The 19,816-nt window shown below is 44.1% G+C and overlaps 1 non-coding gene across 1 annotated transcript; it reads left to right on the top strand.

Annotated features, from left to right (window-relative positions):
- Positions 1-18,579: 18,579 nt before the first annotated feature.
- On the top strand, positions 18,580-18,686 carry LOC136404603 (U6 spliceosomal RNA). Its single transcript, XR_010751325.1, has one exon. It is a non-coding gene; the product is annotated as a U6 spliceosomal RNA (small nuclear RNA).
- The last annotated feature ends 1,130 nt before the right edge of the window (positions 18,687-19,816 follow it).

Here is a 19,816-nt window from a genome sequence, read left to right on the forward strand (position 1 = left end):
TCTGCTGAAGGCCCATGGTCAAGGCACATATGAGAAAGCAATCAAGGAACAACTAAGGTGTCGCAACGAAAAACTAATGATTGATGCTTCTCATCTCTCTCCGCTCCTGTCTGTCTGTCCCCCTATCTATCCCTCTCTCTGACTCTCTCTCTCTGTCTCTGGAAGAAAAAAAAAAAAAGGAATTCAGGAGCTTCCTGGCTTACAAGGGCAACTGGGTCACCTAGTCATAGTTCAGCTAATTCCTAGAATTCTCTGAAAGGGTACATGGGGCCACTTGACACACAGAGCAAAGAAGATAGATTTTATCTAAAAACCTTAGAAAACAATGTTTATGTACCTTAGTTCAGAATTCCTACACTCTGACTCACCCTCCTATCCTAAAGTCATAAGAGTAACTTATACCTCTAGACCAGGGGTAGTCAACCTTTTTATACCTACCGCCCACTTTTGTATCTCTGTTAGTAGTAAAATTTTCTAACTGCCCACTGGTTCCACAGTAATGGTGATTTATAAAGTAGGGAAGTAACTTTACTTTATAAAATTTATAAAGCAGAGATACAGCAAGTTAAAGCATATAATAATAATTACTTACCAAGCACTTTATGTTGGATTTTCGCTAAGTTTGGCAGAATAAATCTTTATAAAACAACTTACTATAGGCCTGACCTGTGGTGGCGCAGTGGATAAAGCGTCGACTTGGAAATGCTGAGGTCGCTGGTTCAAAACCCTGGGCTTGCCTGGTCAAGGCACATATGGGAGTTGATGCTTCCAGCTCCTCCCCCTTTCTCTCTCTGTCTCTCCTCTCTCTCCCTCTAGGTCTCTCTCTCTCTCCTCTCTAAAAATGAATTAAAAAAAAAAAACTTACTATAGTTAAATCTATCTCTTTTTTTTTTAATTCTGTTATCCTTTTTTTAAATTTTTTTTTTTACAGAGACAGAGAGATAGTCAGAGAGAGGAACAGACAGGGACAGAAGACAGGAAGGGAGAGAGATAAGAAGCATCGATCATTAGTTTTTTTTCATTGCGCATTGCAACACCTTAGTTGTTCACTGATTGCCTTCTCATATGTGCCTTGACCACGGGCCTTCAGCAGTCTGAGTAACCCCTTGCTCGAGCCAGCGACCTTGGGTCCAAGCTGGTGAGCTTTTGCTCAAACCAGATGAGCCCGCGCTCAAGCTGGTCACCTCGGGGTCTCAAACCTGGGTCCTCGGCATCCCAGTCCGATGCTCTATTCACTGCGCCACCACCTGGTCAGACGTTAAATCTATCTTTTTATTTATACTTTGGTTGCTCCGCTACCGCCCACCATGAAAGCTGGAACACCCACTAGTGGGCAGTAGGGGCCCGGTTGACTACCACTGCTCTAGACAAAGGGATCACAAGCCCCTCTTTACTCGCCCCAACCGGTGTGTGATTTGGTCTATAAAATCAGCCACAGAGCTTAACCAGGCAGTGGTGCAGTGGATGGAATGTTGGACTGAGATGGAGACAACCCAGGTTCGAGACCCCAAGGTCGCCAGCTTGAGTGCGGGCTCATCTGGCTTGAGCAAAATGCTCACCAGCTTGGACCCAAGGTCGCTGGCTCAAGCAAGGGATTGCTCGGTCTGCTGAAGTACCGTGGTCAGGGCACATATGAGAAAGCAATCAATGAATAACTAAGGTGTCGCAACGAAAAACTGATGATTGATGCTTCTCATCTCTTTCCGTTCCTGTCTGTCTGTCCCTATCTATCCCTCTCTTTGACTTTCTCTCTGTCCCTGTAAAAAAAAAAAAAAAAAATCAGCCACAGAATGGTAGGAACTTTCTACATGATTTCGGATTGTGCCCCGTGTAGCTAGCTGTCTAATTAATAAACTCCTCAAAAATTCATTTGGACTTGGTGTCTCTATGTAACCCGCAGTACAGTACTTTACAACACTGGGAAGAGTGGCCAGAGGCAACCCACAGAGGGGGTACCCTGCTGTTGGGCAGATAAAATATATTATGCTCACTTTTTTAAAAATGGCACTGCCCACGTGGAGGCCGTCGCCCAGGTGATATTAATGTGTGTTGGGGTGGGCTAAAGGCAGGCAGAATCCTTGTAGCCTGGGGCTTGGTTTTGGGATTAAGCCTTTCCCACCCTTTTTGATGTGGGGTGGTACAATCCAATCATGCCTCAGAGAAGTGACTTTGTATTAGAGACTTCCCTATTTTGTATATTGGATTAGGGTTTGGATTTCTACACTATAAAATGGGAACAGAGCGGGAGCTTGCTCTCTTGGTCCCTGGGATGATTAGCGTGAGAGAGCAGAGGGAGCAGAGCAGAGAGCAGAAAGAGGCCATGTGGCCAAGAGAAGCAGCCAAGATGGCGGAGTGCTGAGTGAGATGCCAGTTTGTGTAGTGTTTGTATCTGGGATAAGGAAGGAGATGGGAAACTGAGGAGAATAAGGCTGGTGAGCTAGAAACCTTTGATTCTAGGAAACTCGGATAAATCAGTAGCTTTGTGAGCACTGAATGTGAGTGGGTTTTGGAGCCCAGTGTGTATTTTTACTTGCCCGCCGGGTGCAAGCTAGAATTAAAGACTATGGCCCATCAGTTTTTGGCTCCGTTGTTTCTTTACGGACTATCAGAATCTAATGCGAACCTGCATGGGCCAGGAGGCTGCTGTGATGGTGGCCCTGGCCGTGGCTTCTGGCTTTACACCTGCCCTTTGCCAGGATTGGGGAGCAGCCTGGCCTGGGCTCTGCACACTGGCTACCACTGAGACCCCACAAGAACTGAGAGCCCTCCTACCTTCCTCTTTCAGCTGCCACTCGCTGCCCTGCTCCTGTTGCCTGCTCAGCTGCCCTCTTCAGACCACCGCCTCCCCATCTCCTCTCACCCCTTACCTGAGGCTGACTGAGAAAGGGTGTGCTCCGCCTGCTGCTCCACTGGGCTCTAGCATTCACCGTGTTTTTCTCCCCTCACTGTACTGAGTTACTCAAGGACTACATGTGTTGTAAAGTACTGTACCCCAGATTCTGAAAAGTACCGTACCTCACTTCAGTGGATTTACATAGAGACACCCAGTTCAGATGAATTTTGAAGAGTTTTATTGAAGGAGGAGATTTGTTAAATATGCAGGCTGCATATGGCTGACACGGGGCATAGCAGACCCAAATCGTGTGCCCCAAGTATATTTCAGAGGCTGGTTATATACCCTTTGACTACATACAGGTTGGAGAGGCATGACAGCATGACACAATCATTAACAAGATTAACATTAACAAGTTTTACGTTACATTAACAAGATTAACATTGGTCTAGGGCAGTGGTCCCCAACCCCCGGGCTGCGGACCGGTACTGGTCCATGGGCCATTTGGTACCGGTCCGCAGAGAAAGAATAAATAACATTATTTTCGTTTTATTTATATTTAAGTCTGAACAATGTTTTATTTGTTAAAAATGACCAGATTCCTTCTGTTACATTCGTCTAAGACTCACTCTTGACGCTTGTCTTGGTCACGTGATACATTTATCCGTCCCACCCTAAAGGCTGGTCCGTGAAAATATTTTTTGACATTTGTAAAGCCAGCAGGCACGGCCGGGGCCACTATCACAGCAGCCTTCTGGCCCATGCAGGTTCGCATTGGATTCGGACAGTCGGTAAAGAAACCATGGAGCCAAAAACTGGTGGGCCATAACCTTTAATCCTACCTTGCACCCGGCGAGCAAGTAAAAATACACACTGGGCTCCAAAACCCAGTCACACTCAGTGCTCACAAAGCCACTGACTTATCCGAGTTTCCTAGAATCAAAGGTTTCTAGCTCACCAACCTTCTTCTCCTCAGTTCCCCATCTCACTCAGCACTCCGCCATCTTGGCTGCTTCTCCTGGCCTCCTCCACGTGGCCTCCTTTAGCTGCTGGCTCTACTCTCTCCGCTCTCTCATGCTAACCTCAGGAACCAAGAGCCAAACTCCCGCTCCGTTCCCATTTTATAGTATAGAAATCCAAACCCTTAATCCAATATACATAATAGGGAAGTCTCTTAATACAAAGTCACTTCTCTGAGGCATGATAGGATTGTACCACCTTACACCAAAAAGGGTAGGAAAGGCTTAATCCCAAAACCAAGCCCCAGGCTACAAGGATTCTGCCTGCCTTTAGCCCACCCCAACACACATTAATATCACCTGGGCAACGGCCTCTTTAACAAAGTGAGCATAATACATTTTATCTGCCCAACAACATTAAACCGGTCGGTGGCCCAAAAAAGGTTGGGGACCACTGGTCTAGGGGATTTATAAAAAACGTTAAAACTTTTAAGGTAATACAATCAAAGATTCACAAATCCTTTCAGTATCTATCTCTCCTCCTTTGCCTAAGGGTAGATGTTAATCTCAGATTCCAGGAAGGCAGAGAGAGCCAAGATCAGTGTAGGGTGGTATGTAAATTTTGCCTCTTATTGAAAACAAAAGGGAGTTCCTTAGATAACCTTAATCCTTTCAGAGAACTTAAAACCAAATGACCCTAGTCGTCCCTGTAAGTCAGGAGACTTCTATATTCTTTTTCCTCCATTTTCAAAAAAAAGGATAGGAAAGCCTGACCTTTCCCTCCTAGAATATCAATATTAATTTTGCAGCTTTTTTGTACCTTACAACACATGACCATGCTTTGGTGTAATATGCTCTAATTAAAAAAAAGGTAAAGCCTGTCCTGTGGTGGCACAGTGGATAAAGCGTCAACCTGGAAACACTGAGGTTGCCGGTTCAAAACCCTGGCTTGCCTGGTCAAGGCACATATGGGAGTTGATGCTTCCTGCTCCTCCCCCCTTCTCTCTCTTCTCTCTCTCTCTCTCTCTCTCTCTCTCTCTCTCTCTCTCTCCCCCCTTCCTCTCTAAAATGAATAAATTAAAAAAACAAAACACTGAGGGCTTATTAAATTGTTTCCTTAGAAAAACTGGTGCTATGTACCTGGCCTCTAACCTACTCAGGGAGGCTGCCCCCAGTGATGTGTTTCTTTTTAAAAAAAGGTAAAGACGCCAGTTCATATTCTGCAACTTGCTACTTTGGCTTCCATTTCTCTCTCTGTTGCTGCACAGAAATCTCCAGTATGGAGGTTGTATGACCATTAGCCACGGCCACCATCACAGCCACCTGGCCCATGCAGGTTCGCATTTGATTCAGACAGACAGTAATGAAATAACAGATCCAAGATCTAGCCCTGGCCGGTTGGCTCAGCGGTAGAGCATCGGCCTAGCGTGCGGAGGACCCGGGTTTGATTCCCGGCCAGGGCACACAGGAGAAGCGCCCATTTGCTTCTCCACCCCTCTGCCGCGCTTTCCTCTCTGTCTCTCTCTTCCCCTCCCGCAGCCAAGGCTCCACTGGAGCAAAGATGGCCCGGGCGCTGGGGATGGCTCCTTGGCCTCTGCCTCAGGCGCTAGAGTGGCTCTGGTCGCAACAGGGCGACGCCCAGGATGGGCAGAGCATCGCCCCATGGTGGGCGTGCCGGGTGGATCCTGGTCGGGCGCATGCGGGAGTCTGTCTGACTGTCTCTCCCCGTTTCCAGCTTCAGAAAAATGAAAAAATGAAAAATAAAAAAATAAAATAAAAAAAGAACTGGTGGACCATTAGCTTTAATCCTAGCTTGCACCCAGCGGGCAAGAAATACACACAGTGAGAAAACACTTTTCTTTCCATTCAGGGCTCCCAAAGTCACTGACTTATCTGAGTTTCCTAGAATCAAAGGTTTCTACCTCACCAGCCTTATTCACCTCTGTTCCCCATCTCCTTCTGTCTGCACAAACTGGCTTCTCCTTCAGCACTCAGCCATTTTGGCTACTTCTCCTCTCCTCCACATGGCCTTTCCCTGCTCTCCTTTCTTTGCTCTCTCCTCTAATGCTAATCTCAGGAACTGAGAGAGAGCAAGCTCCTGGCCTTTCCCATTTTATAGTGTAGAAATGAAAATCTTCAATCCAATATACAAACAAAGAAGTCTCTGATACAAAGTCACTTAGGGTGGGCTTAGTCTTAAAACTAAGCCTTAGGGTATAACAACCCTGCCTGCTTACAGCCTGTCCCCCACACCCAATGAAAACTATAAGCAAGCAAACCTATATATCATATTTACAAACTTATTTGACCAACATTCCCCCCATTTTGCTCGCTTCACAATCTAAAGCACAGGTATACCTGCACAAGGAAATTAGGCACATTACACAAATGACAACAGCACAAATCATACAGTTTCAATAATTACAAAGGTACATTTCACCAGTCTCTTGAGCACTTTGCCAAAAGCACAAAATGTCCTCAGACTTCTTTCTAGCCATGGGAAAAGCTTCCTGGGGCAGGGGAGTGCTTACAGCAAAGCCGTCCACCACCCCCATCAGGGTATTTCACATTGTCCAAAATTCGTAAGTCCATCCAACAAAGGAGCCAGTGCCCACTCAGGTCATAGTCCAGGAATCAGTCCATGCACATGGGGCCTCAGCCACCCCCTCATCCCTGCCATCCTGGAAGGCCTTACACTGTCCCAAAGAGGAGCATGTGGCAATGGCAATCAGCATTTCCATCTCTGCTCTGGAGAGCATGATGGCATTCACCCCTATGTCCCAAAATTGCAGACCTACCAGGGACATAGCAGGTACTCCTTGCTGCTGGGCTCTCATCTTTTGGAGACTGCAGATTGCAACTCCAACCCGATTCCCTTCATCCTCCAAAGAGGAACTGAAAACACCAGCTCCTACTGCCAGGCTTGAACCTCGGGCTGCCGCCGCCTTCTGCTCCGCAGACCTTGCAGCCCCAGCCCCAGCCTTAGCCCAGGCCTCCTGTGGCTGCTGGCTGTCCACAACGTCCAGGGCAATATGCAACTCACGAACCTGTGATTCCTTCTCCAGCCGCTGCTCCATTTCCAAGTGAATCTCACAAAACTGTCGGCCTCTTCTGGTAATTGCTCCAGCTCCAGGGTCGGCATCTCTTTCTCCCACATTTGCTCCAGCTCCTTCCACTGCTCAGTCTGCAGGTCCTGGGCAGCCTCTTCCACAGAGCTCTTGGTTTCCTCACGCATGGCTGTAAAAGTCAGCCAGCCTACAGTCCCCAAAAGGACAGCCATGGGGAACCATAACAGCAGCCAGTCCTCTACTCCACCGCTCAAAGGTGGTGGTGGCTCCATACTGATCTGTATTGAATCCTGCCACAGACTATGTCAAATGCAAAGCCAGTAGCCACAGCCACCATCACAGCCGCCTGGCCCATGCAGTTTCACATTTGATTCAGACAGACTATAATGAAAAAACAGAGCCAAGAACTGGTGGATCATTAGCTTTAATCCTAGCTTGCACCCAGCGGGCAAGAAATACACACAGTGGGAAAACACTTTTCTTTCCATTCAGGGCTCCCAAAGCCACTGATTTATCCGAGTTTCCTAGAATCAAAGGTCTCTACATCACCAGCCTTATTCATCCCTGTTCCCCATCTCCTTCTGTCTGCACAAACTCTGCACAAACGGGCTTCTCCTTCAGCACTCTGCCATCTTGGCTGCTTCTCCTCTCTTCCACGTGGCCTTTCTCTGCTCTCCTCCAGCATGGGCTCCTCTGCCCCATTTTATAGTGTAGAAATCAAAACCTTTAGCCTGACCTGTGGTGGTGCAGTGGATAAAGCGTCGACCTGGAATGCTGAGGTCGCCGGTTCGAAACCCTGGGCTTGCCCACTCAAGGCACATATGAGAGTTGAAGCTTCCTGCTCCTCCCCTCCCTCTCTCCCCCCTTCTCTAAAAAAAATAAATAAATAAAAAATCTTTAAAAAAAAAAAAAAAAAAAAGAAATCAAAACCTTTAATGCAATATACAAACAAGGAAGTCTCTGATACAAAGTCACTTAGGGTGGGAAAGGTTTAGTCTTAAAACTAAGCCTTGGCCCTGGCCGATTGGCTCAGTGGTAGAGCGTCGGCCTGGCGTACAGAAGTCCCGGGTTCGACTCCAGGCCAGGGCACACAGGAGAAGCGCCCATCTGCTTCTCCACCCCTCCCACTCTCCTTCCTCTGTCTCTCTCTTCCCCTCCTGCAGCCAAGGCTCCATTGGAGCAAAGATGGCCCGGGCGCTGGGGATGGCTCCTTGACCTCTGCCCCAGGCGCTAGAGTGGCTCTGGTTGCGACAGAACGACACCCCGGAGGGGCAGAGCGTCGCCCCCTGGTGGGCATGCCGGGTGGATCCCGGTCGGGCACATGCGGGAGTCTGACTGTCTCTCCCTGTTTCCAGCTTCAGAAAAATACAAAAAAAAAACAAAAAAAAACTAAGCCTTAGGGTATAACAACCCTGCCTACTTACAGTTTGTCCCCCACATCCAGTGTAAACTATAAGCAAGCAAACCTATATATCAGGGGTCGGGAACCTTTTTGGCTGAGAGAGCCATGAACGCCACATATTTTAAAATGTAATTCCGTGAGAGCCATACAAGAACCTGTGTATGTTAGGCATGATCCAATAAAAATTTGGTGTTGTCCTAGAGGACAGCGGTGATTGGCTCCAGCCACCTGCACCATGAACACGAGTGGTAGGAAATGAATGGATTGTAATACATGAGAATGTTTTAGATTTTTAGCATTACTTTTTTTTTTTATTAAAGATTTGTCTGTGAGCCAGGTGCAGCCATCAAAAGAGCCACATCTGGCTCGCGAGCCATAGGTTCCCGACCCCTGGGATATATCATATTTACAAACTTATTTGACCAACAGAAGTGCCATCATTTACCATTCTCCTGTTGATAAAAATGTTGGCTCTTTTTTTCTTTTTTTTTACATCACATAAAGCCATGCTGTCACAAAGATCCTTGCACAGCTCTACATTCGTGAGTAAGTTTCTTATAATTTCCACAAAGAAGATATACCCATTGTTGGTCAAATAAGTTTGTAAATATGATATATATGTTTGCTCACTTATAGTTTGCATTGGGTGTGGGGGACAGGCTGTAAGCAGGCAGGATCCTTATAGCCTAAGGCTTAGTTTTAAAACTAAACTTTTCCCTACACCCTTGACTGTTGCATGATAGGGGGTGGTGCCCTCTTATGAGGAATCCCATTTATGCCTCAGATGAGTGACTTTGTATCAGAGACTTCCTTGTTTGTATATTGGAATAAAGGTTTTGATTTCTACATAAAATGGGGGCAGACCAGGAGCTTACTCTCTCTCAGTTCCTGAGATTAGCATTAGAGAGGAGAGTAGAGAAAGGCCACGTGGAGGAGAGGAGAAGCAGCCAAGATGGTGGAATGCTGAAGGAGAAGCCAGTTTGTGCAGAGAGAAGATGGGGAACAGAGGTGAATAAGGCTAATGAGCTAGAAACCTTTGATTCTAGGAAACTCGGATAAGTCAGTGGCTTTGGGAGCCCTGAATAGAAAGGAAAGTGTTTTCTCACTGTGTGTATTTCTTGCCTGCCGGGTGCAAGCTAGGATTAAAGCTAATGGCCCACCAGTTCTTGGCTTCGTTGTTTCATTACTGTCTGTCCGAATCAAATGCGAACCTGCACGGGCCAGCCAGCTATGATGGTGGCCGTGGCTACTGGCTTTACACCCATTTTACTATATCATTTTATTTTATTTTATTTTATTTTATTTTATTTTTAATTTATTTATTTATTCATTTTTAGAGAGGAGAGAGAGGGAGAGAGAGGAGAGAAAGACAGAGAGAGAGAAGGGGGAGGAGCTGGAAGCATCAACTCCCATATGTGCCTTGACCAGGCAAGCCCAGGGTTTCGAACCGGCAACCTCAGCATTTCCAGGTCGACGCTTTATCCACTGCGCCACCACAGGTCAGGCTATATCATTTTATTTTTTGTCTTCATACATCAACACTGATCCCCCCATACCCTCCTCTACCTCCCCTTATACCCATTTTATTAATTTTTATTTGTATCAATGTTGAAAAGGCCAAATAATTCTAAAAAGGTTTTGTGTGTGTGTGTGTGTGTGGCAGAGACAGAGAGAGACAGAGAGAGGGACATATAAGGACAGACAGACAGGAAGGGAGAGAGACGAGAAACATCAATTCTTGGTTGTGGCTCCTTAGGTGTTCATTGATTGTTTTCTCATATGTGCCTTGATGGGGGGGGGGGGGGTGGCTACAGCGTGACGAGCCTGCACTCAAGCTGGCGAGCGCGGGGTCTCGAACCTGGGTCCTCCACATCCCAGTCCAATGCTCCATCCACTGTGCCACTGCCTGGTCAGGCTAAAAAGGCTTTCAATGAGAAGCAGAAGCCCCTGCCTCATGTCTACTGACTCATAATCTACTTGTTACTGCTTTCACCATTCTTCCTGTGATTTATTTATGTCCATCTTTCTTAATACTATCTTTGTCTTGACTCAGCACTTGTGGTTGTTATCTATTGCCTTTCTGTTAAAAGGGTTGAGTCAGCTCACTCATACCTCCCTCTGTCTCCAGTCCCACGAAGGTGGAGTATGATAATTACCGGTTGAATCAATGCACCTGTATTATGACTGTAAATAACTCGCACAGCTGAGATGAGTGAGATGCCTAGAAAACTGTGTTTATGCTTCCTTTCTGGTATGGCTATTTTTCTAGAATTTTCTCATCTCTCTGTTAGCTTCTTTTTAAAAAAAAATTTGTTATTGATTGATTTTAGAGAGAAGGCAGAGAGAAAGAGAGAGAGAGAAAGGGGGTGAGGAGTGGGAAGCATCAATTCGTAGTAGTTGCTTCTTGTATGTGCCTGAACCAGGCAAGTCCAGGGTTCCGAACCTGCAACCTCGGCATTCCAGGTCAATACTTTATCAACTGCGCCACCACAGGTCAGGCATCTGTCAGCTTCTTAATTCAATTTTTAAAAAGTGTATTTTTTTTTTAATTATGTATTGATTTGAAAGAGAGAGACAGAGACAGAGACAGACAGAAACATTGATCTGTTTCTGCATGTGCCCTGACTGGGGAATCAAACTGGGAACCTTTGAACATCAGAACAATCCTGTAACCAACTATGCTATCCAGCCAGAGCCTCTGTCAGCTTCCTAATTCAAATTTTCATGTGGTAAAACCCACAAGAGAATCTATCCTTTTCAGTATTTTTCTGAAGCCCTTGGCTCTGTGTGTTGCCCTTTTTTAAAAAAAATATTTTATTTATTGATTTTTTAGAGAGAGAGGAGTGAGAGAGAGAGACAGAGAGAGAGAGAAGGGGGAGGAGCAGGAAGCACCAACTCCCATATGTGCCTTGACCAGGCAAGCCCAAGGTTTCGAACCGGCGACCTCAGTGTTCCAGGTCGACGCTTTATCCCACTGCGCCACCACAGGTCAGGCCATTTTTTTTTTTTTTTTCATTTTTCCGAAGCTGGAAATGGGGAGGCAGTCAGACAGACTCCTGCATGCGCCTGACCGGGATCCACCCGGCATGCCCACCAGGGGCCGATGTTCTGCCCCTCTGGGGCATCACTCTGTTGCATCCAGAGCCATTCTAGCGCCTGAGGCAGAGGCCACAGAGCCATCCTCAGCGCCCAGGCAATCTTTGCTCCAATGGAGCCTCCACTGCGGGAGGGGAAGAGAGAGACAGAGAGGAAGGAGAGGGGGAGGGGTGGAGAAACAGATGGGCGCTTCTCCTGTGTGCCCTGGCCGGGAATCGAACCCGGGACTCCTGCACGCCAGGCCAACGCTCTACCGCTGAGCCAACCAGCCAGGGCAATGTGTTGCCCATTTTTATCCTGGGATTTCTCCTCATTATTTATTTAAAATTGCACCTTGTCCCTGAGCACTACTGAGTCCTCCCTCACCTGATTTCTTTCTCTCCCACAGCACTTCTTACCCTTCTAAAATCCCATAGGATTGTTTATTTATTAGCCTTGCTCTCAACACCCCTACCCCCAACCAAAACGCTGGTGGTATCAGAGTTTCACAAGCGCAGAGATTTTTGTTTTGTCATCAATGAATCGCCAATACCTAGCGCAGTGCTTGGTCTGGTGGGAATGATTAACACGTATCTGTATAATGGACAAATCCTGGGACTTACCTTCGTCACTCTCCTATGTGTTTTCTTTCTTCTTACTTCCTGGATCTTATGCCTTTTTCCTTGGTTTATTTCCTCATTTAGTGGAGCACATCCTTCAGTAACTTTTTTTTTTTTTTAAAAGATGTCTCAGTATATTTATTTTTATTTTATTTATTCATTTTTAGAAAGGAGAGAGAGAGGGAGAGGGAGAGAGGAGACAGAGAGAGCAGAGAGAGAAGGGGGGAGGAGCAGGAAGCATCAACTCCCATATGTGCCTTGACCAGGCAAGCCCAGGGTTTTGAACCGGCGACCTCAGCATTTCCAGGTTGACGCTTTATCCACTGCGCCACCACAGGTCAGGCTTCAGTAACTTTTTGAGAAAAGATGCTTAGGAGATAAGGTGCTTATTAGATTTTTTTTTCATTTTTTTTTTTTAGAGAGGGGAGAAAGAGAGAGAGAGAGAGGAAGGGAGGAGCAGGAAGCATCAACTCCCATATGTGCCTTGACCAGACAAGTGCAGGGTTTTGAACCAGCGACCTCAGTGTTCCCAGGTCGACGCTTTATCCACTGCGCCACCAGAGGTCAGGCACTTACTAGATTTTATAGCTACATATATATATTTACACTCATATTTAGTGTACAGTCTGGCATATTTCTTCACATGAAAAATAAAGTTTTTCATAAGGTTATGATGAGAATTAATTAATAAAAAGTGGCTAACATTCTCTGAGAACATGTTATTACTTTGTGAGGACTAAAATAAATATAAAATAAAGGAAAGAAGTTGGCCTGACCTGTGGTGGCGCAGTGGATAAAGCGTCAACCTGGAAATGCTGAGGTCACCGGTTCGAAACCCTGGGCTTGCCTGGTCAAGGCACATATGGGAGTTGATGCTTCCAGCTCCTCCCCCTCTTCTCTCTCTCTGTCTCTCCTCTCTCTCTCTCTCTGTCTCTCTCTCTCCTCTCTAAAATGAATAAATTAAAAAAAAATAAGGGAAGGAAGTTGAGGACTGTGGCTGAGAGCAGGGCATCATGGTTGGTCAGGGCTGGTTTTGATTCTTGTACTCTGTGACCTAGAAACTCTATGACAGAGAGTACACAGGTCACTGAAGCCTCCATTTTTATTTTTTTTAGGTGAGAGGAGGGGAGACAGTGAGGCAGACTCCCACATGTGCCCAAACCAGAATCCATCTGGCAACCCCATCTGAGGCTGGATGCTTGAGTACCTAGCTATTTTTAGCTCCTGAAGCTGATGCCCTTTAATGGAGCTATCCTCAGCGCCCTGGGGCCACTCTCAAACCAATTGAGCCACTTGCTGTGGGAGAGGAAGAGGGAGAGAAGGGGGAGAGGGAGGGAGGGAGAAGCAGAATGTCGCTTCTCCTGTGTGCCCTGGCTGAAAATTGAACCCAAGAAGTCCATATGCTGAGCCGATGGTCTATCTACTGAGCCACTGGTCAGGGCTTTTCTTTTCTTTTTTCTTTTATGTTTAATTTCTTTGAAGCCTTAGTTTTTTCATGTAAAAAGTTAAGGTGACCACCTGACCAGGTGGTGGCACAGTGGATAGAGCGTTGGACTGGGATGCAGAGGACCCAGGTTCTGGGATGCAGAGGACCCAGGTTTAAGACCCTGAGGTCACTAGCTTGAGTGCTGGCTCATCTGTTTGCCACAACAAAAAACTGATGATTGATGCTTCTCATCTCTCTCCGTTCCTGTCTTTCTGTCCCTATCTAGCCCTCTCTCTGTCTAAATGAGTACTTCTCCATTGAATGAATATTTTTTGTCAATGTATCATCCTGTAACAATATATTGGAAATATCTGAACAAGATACATCCTTTATATTGAATTTTACGGCAAGTGCTGCAGCTAGAATTCAACATTCAATCTCAATTTCTCACTTGTCCAAAAATCATTAGCAATTGAAAAAAATCTTTTAACTGCTGCATTAGTTCCAGGGCAGCACAATGTAAATTGAACAAGAATAAATAAATTTTCACATGGAATATGTTCATTTTTGAAATAGCTGAATATTTCCACCCATCTTTTATCAATTTTGACGTGTTCATTTTCCCATTGTATTAATTTTTCAGAATTTAAATATACATTCAGTCTTCTAATTTCTTCAAAGAGACAATTGTCTATTTTGATGTCTCGCATTTCTTTAGATAAAAACTCAAGACAAGATTCAATACCTGTCCAATATACTTGTGATGAAGTAAAAAAACACCATTGAAAACTGTTATTTCCCGTGATGTTTGTTTCAGACCATTCTTCGATATATTGCAAACATGTCTGGTAAAAATTCTGCACTTCTTTGATAAACTTTTCTGTTATGCCCGGATTTGTTTCCTCTAAGTCTGACAATTTTCTTTTTATAATTAAAGGAAAAAATTTTTCTTCAAAATGAAATTTATAATGAAGGATAAAGTCATTCAAAATAAGACTAACTTCTGTAGCTGAAATGTGTTCACCTTCAATCTTTTGAATCGTTTTGTGAAAAATAGATGCTTGATTATGTACAAAATACATTAATATCTCAGATATTTTATTATTGAAAAACAATTCCAGGATTTTAGGACATTTGTCTAAACTTAAAAAATATGAACAGAGAGGCTCAAATAATTATAGACCACACTCTACAGCAGGTGTTATAGCAAGCCATCTAACTTTTGAATATCCTAAAAGTTTTTTGTATTCAACATTTGCTTCTTCACAAAATTATTTTAAAGTAGCAACACGAACGGTAAAACGATTAAATGCAAATAAATTGTAGTTATTACTTCTACATCAGATGGCATGGCACATGACGCTGTGTTGATTGCATTTGACAAAATATGTGCATTACAATCTATTCCTAGTATTTTCTTTTGGAGTAACTCTTGTAATTTTACATACACATTATTCACCCCTTTGTGTCTTCACCCACCAAAATTTGTATTTGTATCATCAGCCGTTAGTGCAACAACTTTTGATTTCAAATTGTTTTCTTTATTACTCTGTATAGATGGTTTGACAAAATTTCAGAAGTTTCGCCCTCAATGGATTCTAAATTTAAAATTTTTACTTGAATGCCCTTGGTAACATTAAAATATCTTACTATTATTGGATACAATTTAATTTCATTATGATTTGATGCATCAGATAAAATCGTTACAAATGCTGCAAGTTTCCAAGTCCTCTGTAAGTATTTTGTCACAGTAATTTAAAAATACTGATTTCAAAATAGCCTCACATTTTGTCCTGGCACATGAAAATTTTGCATTGTAAAACTTTTTCAATAATTTAGTTGTACAATCCATACTACTAAAACTTTGTGAATTATGGTATGAAATGCAAATGTTCCTCCATTTCATCCAACTGTTTTTCATCTTGAGAATAATTTGAAATTTTAAAAAATCTTGTTACTTTACAACTGGAAGCTTGTTGCATCTAATGATTACTTATATTTGTTGGTGGTCAAGTGTTTCATTATTGCTGCTCTGCTTCCAACTGCAATACAAAGTTCTCCGCTGCTAATATTGCAGAAAACAATGGTATCTTTCTTTGATATGAGGAATGGAAATTCCTTTTTCAATTTATCGTTGAAATGGCATTTTCTCTTTTTTTGATTTTTCCATCCCTTAAATGAAATTTAAAATTAAAAATAAAATATAGAGCTACACGAACAATGCAAGCACATTAGGAACTGAAAACGTTACATCATGGTAGGCAAATTTTCTGGAAGCTAAATTAACAAAACTATCAAACAAAACCACTACTAGTTTGGAGTGATATTCGGGTGTATTTATTATTTTCTAATTAAAAATGTCTGTTTTAGGCAACTATTTAATCAAAGTGCATTATTAATAGTTATGGTTTGAGGTTAGATTTCCACTTTAAAACTTGAATTTCGGGAAAATACTTGTAAATAAAATTATACGTATTTGGAAATTATTAAATAGATAACGAATTAATAAAACGTGAATTGTACTTACCTGTCTATGATTGAATATCCACTGAGAAAGAAATAATCGTGAGTCTACAATGTCATATGTGCCGAGTCGTGTTTCAGTAAGAAGTACACAAAGCTATTTGCGCGCTCGGTATATCGCGCGCTCTCTCACGGTCTCCCGCGCGGAGCGCATGCGTCTCATAATCGCGTCTCACCGCACTGTACTGATCCTTGACGAATCGTCATGTCAAATACAAATACGTCACATCACATGCAATGGATCGACTCTGCATCGATCAAATAAGGACATTTACAGATGAGTCTTCCAATATCAAAAAGGAGGATATGTAGGAGGACACTTTTCGAGGGAGGACGGAACTTACAAATGAAGGACTGTCCTCCGTAAAGGAGGACAATTGGTCACCTTAAAAAAGTGAAAATGGTCAGACTACCTACTCTTTCTTTTTATTTTTTTAATACAGGGACAGAGATAGAGTCAGAGAGAGGGATAGATAGGGACAGACAGATAGGAACGGAGAGAGATGAGAAGCATCAATCATCAGTTTTTAGTTGCGACACCTTAGTTGTTCATTGATTGCTTTCTCTTATGTGCCTTGACCGCGGGCCTTCAGCAGACCGAGTAACCCCTTGCTCAAGCCAGCAACCTTGGGTCCAAGCTGGTGAGCTTTTCTCAAGCCAGATGAGCCTGCACTCAAGCTGGCAAGCTTGGAGTCTCAAACCTGGGTCCTCCGCATCCCAGTCCGACGCTCTATCCACTGCGCCACCGCCTGGTCAGGCCAGAGTACCTACTCTTTTTTTTTTTTTTTTAATAAATTTTTTTTTTAGATTTTATTTATTCATTATAGAGAGGAGAGAGAGAGAGAGAGAAGGGGGGAGGAGCAGGAAGCATCAACTCCCATATGCGCCTTGACCAGGCAAGCCCAGGGTTTTGAACCGGCAACCTCAGTGTTTCCAGGTTGACACTTTATCCACTGCGCCACCACAGGTCAGGCTAGAGTACCTACTCTTAATACAAAGTAGGAGATATTGGTATAAGTTAAATGTGCTCAATGTTCCCAAATGTCCCCAAATGAAGTGTGGCTTGGTAGGTAGCAGGTGCTGGCATCGATCTTGAGCTTGTCTTTGTGTCCATTGAAGGTGAGAGTGTCTGGAGTGGGGCCAGCACTGGATGATTGGCAGCATGTATCCAAAGTTCTGAGAGGAATACCTGCACTTTGACCCAACAGTTCCATCTACTAAGAATTTATCCTAAGAAAGGAAGTATGAGTATGCCTGGATTTAAGTGCAGGACCTTGTTCATGGGGGAAATGGCTAGGAATTGCTTCAATGTAAGCAGGAGGGAACTTTACCTACAAATGGTCTATAAGCTATAGGCTTTTTCCAGTAGAGTCCTCCTGTATGATACATTGTTAAGTGAAAAAGGTGAGTACCAAAGCAGTAGGAGCCCTTCCGGAGGACAGAGGTAACATTTGCCTTTTTTATTTATTATTATTATAGAGAGGAGAGAGAGAGAGAGAGAGAGAGAGAGAGAGAGAGAGAGAGAGAGAGAGAAGGGGGGAGGAGCAGGAAGCATCAACTCCCATATGTGCCTTGACCAGGCAAGCCCAGGGTTTTGAACCGGCAACCTCAGTGTTTCCAGGTTGACGTTTTATCCACTGCGCCACCACAGGTCAGGCAACATTTGCCTTTTTAATTTTATTTTTATGTTTATTTTATTGATTTTTAGAAAGAGGAAGGGAGAGAGAGGAAGAGATAGGAACATCAATCTGTTCCTGTATGTGCCCTGACCAGGGATCAAACTGGTCTGTGCTTCAGGATGATGTTCTAACCAACCCAGCTATCCCGCCAGGGCTGCCTTTTTTATTTTTATTTTTATATTTTATTATTATTGAGAGATGTGGAGACAGACAGACAGGCTCCTGCATGTGCCGGGAGGGGGATCCACCCAGTAAGTCCCCTATCTGGCGATGCTCTGCCCATTTGGGGCTGCTGCTCTGTTAGGCAACCAAGCTATCTTAGCTCCTGAGGCGAGGCCATGGAGCCACCCTCAGTACTTGCTCCAACCAAGCATGGCTGCAGGAGTGAAAGAGAGAGAGAGATAGAGAGAGAAGGGGAAGAGGTAGAGAAGCAGATGGTCACCTCTCCTGTGTGCCCTAATCACGAATTGAACCTGGGACTTCCACACACCAGGCAATGCTCTACCACTGAGCCAACTAGCCAGGACCTCCTTTTTATTTTTTTAAGGGTAAGTAAATGTGCCAAGGACTGGAAGTCCAGACAGTCCAACACAAGATCTATAGCCAATGGTCCAAGGACAGCCTCTGGCAGGAGGGTATCAAGATCCTGGTTCAGGCACTACAACACCAAGGGCAAGTTACAGAACCGTGCTATGCCCCAGAGTCCTCATCAAAATGCTGGGCAACAGTAGGTGGATGCTTGTTTAGAGTAAATGAGATGAGACATGAAAAGTCTTTACTAAGAGTAAAGGCTGAGCCTGACCTGTGGTGGCGCAGTGGATAAAGCGTCAACCTGGAAATGCTGAGGTCGCTGGTTCAAAACCCTGGGCTTGCCTGGTCAAGACATATATGGGAGTTGATGCTTCCAGCTCCTCCCCCCTTCTCTCTCTCTCTCTCTCTCTCTCTCTCTCTCTGTCTCTCCCTCTCCTCTCTAAAATGAATTAAAAAAAAAATAGTGCTTGCTTCGGCAGCACATATACTAAAATTGGAACGATACAGAGAAGATTAGCATGGCCCCTGTGCAAGGATGACACGCAAATTCGTGAAGCGTTCCATAAATATATATATATATATTTTAAAAAAGAGTAAAGGCTGAGTAAATGTTAGCAGGGATGTTATCACTACGCAAAAATTCTGGCCAATGTGAATTAAGGGTTAAAATATCTTGTTGTAACTGCTGTATTATCTAAAGTGTTATTTTAAAAAATAAGCATGTATGTATTTTATTTACTTATTTGTTTATTTGAGCGGAGGGGAGATAGACTCCCAAATACTCCCAACCAAGCTTCACCTGGCAATTCCTGTCTAGGACTAATGCTGGAATCAACCAAACTACCCACAGTGCCTGGGGCAATGCTCAGACCAATCTAGCCAGTGGCTGCAGGAAAGGAAGAGAGAGAGAAGGGGGAGAGGGAGGGGAAGAGGAGCAGATGTTCGTTTTTCATGTTTGCCCTGACCAAGGATTGAACCCTGGATGCACAGGTCAGGCTGATGCTCTATCCACTGAGTCAACCATCCAGGGCCATGTATGTCTTTTAGAAATAGAAGAAAAAAAAAGGTTATTTTAAAATATGCAAACCTTCAAGTAACAAAGATGATTCTATATAATTTTTTTTAATATTTATTGATTTTATTTTTTTATTTATTCATTTTTATTAGAGAGAGAGGAGAGAGAGAGGAAAGAGATAGAGAGAACAGAGGGAGGAGCAGGAAGCATCAACTCCCATACATGCCTTGACCAGGCAAGCCTGGGGTTTCAAACCAGCAACCTCAGCATTCCAGGTCAATGCTTTACCCAGTGCTCCACCACAGGTCAGGCTACATAGTTTTGTTTAAATCATCACCAAAGCACAACAGTTGAATATACTCATGCCACTGATGTGTAATTTAAAAAGGTTAATGGGGTAAATTTGAGGTGTGTTTTACCACAATTTTGTTTTTTTTTATTTTTTTATTTTATTTATTCATTTTAGAAAGGAGAGAGAGAGGGAGAGAGAGAAGAGAGAGACAGAGAGAGAAGGGGGGGAGGAGCAGGAAGCATCAACTCCCATATGTGCCTTGACCAGGCAAGCCCAGGGTTTTGAACCGGCGACCTCAGCATTTCCAGGTCGATGCTTTATCCACTGCGCCACCACAGGTCAGGCTTTACCACAATTTTGAAAACCAACAGTAATATCATCAACAATAACAAC

This window comes from Saccopteryx leptura, chromosome 4 (assembly GCF_036850995.1).
Source record: "Saccopteryx leptura isolate mSacLep1 chromosome 4, mSacLep1_pri_phased_curated, whole genome shotgun sequence".
Lineage (NCBI taxonomy): Eukaryota > Metazoa > Chordata > Mammalia > Chiroptera > Emballonuridae > Saccopteryx > Saccopteryx leptura.